Raw genomic sequence first — 6000 nt, 5'->3', positions numbered from 1 at the left:
AACTGATCCTTAAAGACTATATGTCATTTTTTGTCTCTTGTAACAGTTTTGACTTCTATTTTGTCTGATATCAGTATAGCCACCTTTAATTACTATTTGCATGGAATATCTTTTTTTTCACGCTTTCACTTTCAAGCAATTTCAGTCTTTAAATCAAAGGTAAGTCTCTTGTAAATAGCATAGAGTTTGATCATTGAGTTTTTGTTTTGTTTTATTTTTATCTATACTGCCAATCTCTGCTTTTGTTTGGAGAGTTTAATCTATTAGCATTACTGATAAGGAAGAACTTACTTCATCATTTGTTTTTTTTTTCTTAAAGTCTTACTGTTTTTCATTCCTCATTTCCTCCATCACTGCCTTCTTTTGTGTTTACTTGATTTTTTGGCAGTTTATCATTTTGATGCCTTTCTTGTTTCCTTTTGTATATTATTTTTTATATTTTCTTAGTACCACTGGGATTACAAAAAATTTCAAAATATATAAAAATGTAGTTTGAATTGATATCAACTTTGCTTAAATAGCATACAAAACTCAACCTCTGTACAGCTCTGTCTCCTACCCTGTTATCATAAATTATATCTTTATTACATTGCATTCTCACTAACAGTTTTATAATTGTTGTTTTACACATTTGTCTTTTAAATAAGGTAGGAAATTTAAAAAGAGTTACGAACCAAAAATACAATAATACTAGATTTTATATTTACCTATGTAGTTACCTTTAATGGAGTTTTTCTTCTTTTTTTGTATGACTTCAAGTTGTTATCTAGTATCCTTTTATTTCAACCTGAAGACTCCCTGTAGCATTTATTGTAGGGCAGGTGCATTAGCAATAAACTATCTCAGTCATGTCTTTTTATCTGGTAATGTCTTAAATTCCTCCTTCACTTTTGAAGTATAGTTTTGCCAAATAAAGAATTTCTTGTTATTGTTTCTGTCAGTACTTTAAATATGTCATCCCACTCTTTTCTGGTCCCCATGGTTTTCGATGAGAAATTCGTTGTTAATATTATTGAAGATTCCTTGTACATGATGAGTTGACTCTTTTGCTGCTTTCAAAGTTCTTTCTTTGTCCTTAGTTTTCAACAATTTGATTATAATGTGTCTTAGTGTGGATCTCTTTGTGTTTATCCTTCTTGAACTTGTTGAGCTTCTTAAATGTGCAGAACTTGTCTTTTATCAAATTTGGGAAAATTTCAACCACTATTTCTTTAAATGTTATTCAGTTCTTTGAGATTCCCATTATGCATATATTGGTATGGTAAAAGCCACAGGTCTTTTAGGCTCTGTTCATTTTTCTCCATTGTTTTTTCTTTCTAGTACTGTTTAGATGATTTCAATTAAGCTATCTTTAAATCCACCAATTCTTTCTTCTGCTTGCTAAAATCTGCTTGCAAACCCTCTAAGTGAGTTTTCCATTTCAGTTATTGTATTTTTCAGCTCCAGAATTTCTTTATAATTCCTTATTATATATTCTTATTGATAGTTTGTTTATACATTGCACTGGTTTCCTTTAGCTCTTTGTCTGTTTTCCTTAAAGTGTTTTAGCATATTTAGAAGAGCTGGTTTAAAGTTGGCCCAGCTAGTCCAATGTTTGTGTTTCCTCATGGACAGTTTCTGTTAATGTCATCTGTGAATGGGCCATAGTTTATTATTTTTTCACATGATTCATACTATTTTGTTGAAAATTGGACATTTTCAATATTATAATGTGATAATTCAGAAAATTAGCTTCTTCATCACCCTCTTCACAGTTTGTGTTGCATGTTGTAGGTGTAGCTTTCATGACTTTTCTGAACAATTTTTGTAAAGTTTGTATTTTCTCATCATGTGTGGTCTCTGAAGGTTCTATACCTTATTTAGCTTGTGTTCAGCTGGTGTTTTTACAGAGATTTCCTTAAACCTCAAAAAGGAGAGAGTGAGGAGGAGAAAAGGCAGAAATAAAAGTGTCTGTCACTCTTCATATGGGCTCTGTGCTGAGGTACTTGTACAATGCTTGGTGAAGCTATCTACAACTCCTGTATTCACTGAACATAGAGATCAATCAGAGGCGAAAGCTTCAGGTCTTCTCAGGTTCTTTCAGACCACACGTCCTGCCCTGGGCATGCACATGACTTCTGAAATTCCTCAGTGTAAAAATGTAGCTTTGAATATCCTAATTTTCCTAAAGAAACTCTCTTCCCCAGCTTTTCCTCCCAGGCTTTGGTGCTGTATTGTATACCTCAACTGTACTCTTTTGCCCCAGGTGGCTGCAGTTTGCTCGTTTACCTTACAAAGTTTTTAAGGAATGCCTGCTCCTTTTCTTCCTCGCGTTCTGAGTTAGGCAAAACAAAGACAAACTCCCTGTGTCAGTCCTTCAAGTAACCTCCCAGACAGGTTAGAACAAACAATTCTTTGTGAATAAGGTCTACTTTGCTTGCTCCAGCATCAGAAACTAGGATCCCACACTAGGAATTCAGGCTACTGTCTTCAAAACCACTACAAATTCAGGGAAAGAGTGGGGCAAAGGCAAATAAAAATGACACAAAGATTTCCTACTGTTTTTGTCTTTCTTGATTCAGCATTTCCTTGGTTGTTGTAAACTTTTGACTATTTTCCATAATAATGACAAAGTTGACTCTGATAGTTTCTGCTTGATTTTTCGATTTTGGGGGTTGGCAAAATGGGCCCTTGGAGCTGCCTACTCTACTATTTTTGCTGACCAAAAGTGGCTTTAGTTTTACAGGTAAATATATTAAATACTTCCAAAAGCCTTATGGTGGAATTTCTCCAATCATTTTCTGGTTGTCTGAAACTTGCTGGTTAGTAGATCATTCATTATAATATTCTCTAAATTTTTAGAAAATCACAATTTTATGTACAGCCTTCCTAAAGTTCAGTTGGCTGAATACAAAATCCTTGGTTCATATTTTTCCCACTCTAAGTATATTAAATATGCCACTCCATTGTCTTTCAGCATAAAGTGTGGTGGCCAAAATTCCAATGCTAACTCAGTTTTCTTTCCCACATAAATGACCTGGTTTTTTTTGGCATGAATGACCAAAACCTTTCTTCTTCTCCTTTAAAAGCCAGTAGTTTTATGAGAATATTTAAGTGTTGGCCATTGTGGGTCAAATTTACCAAGTACTTGGGAAGCTTTTCCAATATGTAAGTTCAAATCTTTTATTTCAGTGGTTTTATTCAGTTATCACTTTGGGAATTTTTTCCTATTCAGTTTCTTTGGTTTTCTTCTTCATAGACTTATTATAATTATGGTGGATCTTCTTTGCTTGGCTTCCATATTTAACAATTTCTAAAGAGACCTTTTATCTCTTTCTGTTATTTCCTCCTGTATTGCTTCTAGCTTAATCTTTATTTGTGAAATGTTTCTCTTTTATTTTTAATTCTTTCCAGGGCTCTGTCAGCTCTCTTTCATATCCTCCTGTTGTCTTGTTATTTATGACTTTTCTAGTTTTTATTTATGTTGCTTCTTTACAGTTTCTATCATCTTTAAATGCTTTGAGATGTAATCCACAAGACGATTCACCCTTTTAAAGTGTACAATTTAGTATATGCATAGTTCTGCAACTACCACATCAATTTTAGAATATTTTCATCATCCCCAAAGAAACTCCATACCCAACATCTGTGACTCCCCATCCTCCAACAACCCTCCAGTCTTATGCAACCACTAATTTACTTCCTGTTCCTACAGATCTGAGCTTTCTGGACATTTCAATATAAACTGGATCATACAATATGTGGTCTTTTGCGACTGACTTCTTTAACAGGAAGACGTTTTAAGGTTCACCCATATTGTAGCACATATCAGTACCTTATTCCTTTTTATTGCCAAATAATATTCCATTGTATGGATACACCACATGCTATTTATGCATTGACATTGAGGCTGTTTCTACTCTTTAGTTATGCATTAGCTGATATAAACATTCGTATGCAAGTTCTTGTGTGAATATATATTTTTAGCTACACTTAACAGTGAAATTGTTGGGTCACATGGTAACTGTATGTGTAACTTTCTGAAGGACTGCCAAACTGTTTTTTAAAGTAGCTGCATCAGTTTACAACCCCAATAGCAATGCATGAAGGTTCCAATTTCTCCACATCCTTTTTAACACTTGCTATTGTCTGTTGTTTGTTTTTGTTTTGGTGAGGAAGATTGGCCCTGAGCCAACATCTGTTGCCAATCTTCCTCTTTTTGCTTGAGCAAGATTGTCCCTGAGCTAACATCTGTGCCAATCTTCCTCTATTTTGTATATGGGACACAACCACAGCATGGCTTGATGAATGGTGTATAGGTCTGTGCCCAGGACCTGAAGCTGCAAACCCTGGGCCACCAAAGCAGAGTGCACAAACTTAACCACTATACCACCAGGCTGGTCCCATCTGTTTTTTTTTTTTTTTAAAGATTTTATTATTTCCTTTTTCTCCCCAAAGCCCCCCGGTACATAGCTGTATATTCTTCGTTGTGGGTTCTTCTAGTTGTGGCATGTGGGACGCTGCCTAAGCGTGGTCTGATGAGCAGTGCCATGTCCACACCCAGGATTCGAACCAACGAAACACTGGGCTGCCTGCAGTGGAGCGCGCGAACTTAACCACTCGGCCACGGGGCCAGCCCCCCATCTGTTTTTTTAAATTATAATCATCCTAGTCAGTGTAAACAGGGTGTCACTGTGGTTTTCATTTGCATTTTCCTGGTGGCTAATGATTTGAGCATATTTTCACATGCTTATTGTCCATTTTAACATTTCCTTTGTGTAAAGTCTATTCCGATCCTTTACTTATTTTTAACTTGAGATATTCGTGCTTTTCTTGTGTTGTAAGAATTCTTCACCTATTCTGGATACATGTCCTTTATCAGATAGATGATTTGCAAATATTTTCTCCCATTCTGTGAGTTCAGTTTGATGGTATTATTTGCAGCAAACAAGTTTTTAATGTTGATGAAGTCCAATTCATCTATTTTGTTTTTGCCATTGGTGCTTTTGGTGCTGTGCCTTCTTATGGCTTTGACTAATCCAAAGTCACGAATATTTACTTTCAGATTTTCTTCTAAGGGTTCTATAGTTTTAACTCCTACAGTTTGGTCTTTGAGCCATTTTAAGTTAAACTCTGTGTATTGTGTGAGGTAGGGGTCCAACCTTCTTCTTTTACCTGTAGCAATCTAGTTGTCCCAACACCTTTGTTGAACAGATTACTCTTTCCTGCTTGAACTGTCTTGGCACCTTTACCAAACGTCAATTGACCACAAATGTAAGGGTTTACTTCTGCACACTCAATTCTATCCCATTGATCTACATGTTTATCTTTATGCCTGTACCAGATTTGATGACTAGTTTTGTTTTTTTTTGTTCCTGCCTGTTTTAGGTTTAGTTTGTTCTTTTCCTAATGTTTTAAGTTGGAGGATTATTGATTTGAGATCTTTGTATCTGTAACATAGGTGTGTAGTGTTATAAATTTCCCTATAAGCACTGCTTTAGTGCCATTCCGTGAGCTTTGGTATATTGCATTTTTACTTTCATATATCTCAAAGAACTTACTAATTTATCTTCTAATTTTTCTCTTTGACCCATTGCTTATTTAGCAGTGCATGAATTTCTACATATCTTTGAATTTCCCAAGTTTCTGTTACTCACTTGTAATTTCACTCCATTGTGATCAGAGAACATACCTTTCATGATTTCAATACTTTGGAATTTATTGAGGCTTATTTTATAGTCTGAAATATGGTTTATCTAGGAGAAAGTTCCATGTGATCTTGAGGAGTGTGCTGCTGTTGTGTGAATGCTCTGTAGGTGTTAGGTGTACTTGTATAGCGTATAGATAGTACACAGTACAGAGGTACAGACGTATAGTGCTGTTCAAGTCTATTTCCTTGCTGATCTTCTGCCTAGCTTCTTATTCATTACCGGAAGTGGGGTCAGGTCTTGGACTGTTATTGCTGAATTGTCTATTTCCCCCTCAATTCTGTTAAGTTTTGCTTCAGAATTCTGAAAGCAA

Source organism: Equus asinus, chromosome 6 (assembly GCF_041296235.1).
Source record: "Equus asinus isolate D_3611 breed Donkey chromosome 6, EquAss-T2T_v2, whole genome shotgun sequence".
Taxonomy (NCBI): Eukaryota; Metazoa; Chordata; class Mammalia; order Perissodactyla; family Equidae; genus Equus; species Equus asinus.
The sequence above is the reverse complement of the archived record's forward strand: the minus strand, read 5'-3'. Positions refer to the sequence as shown.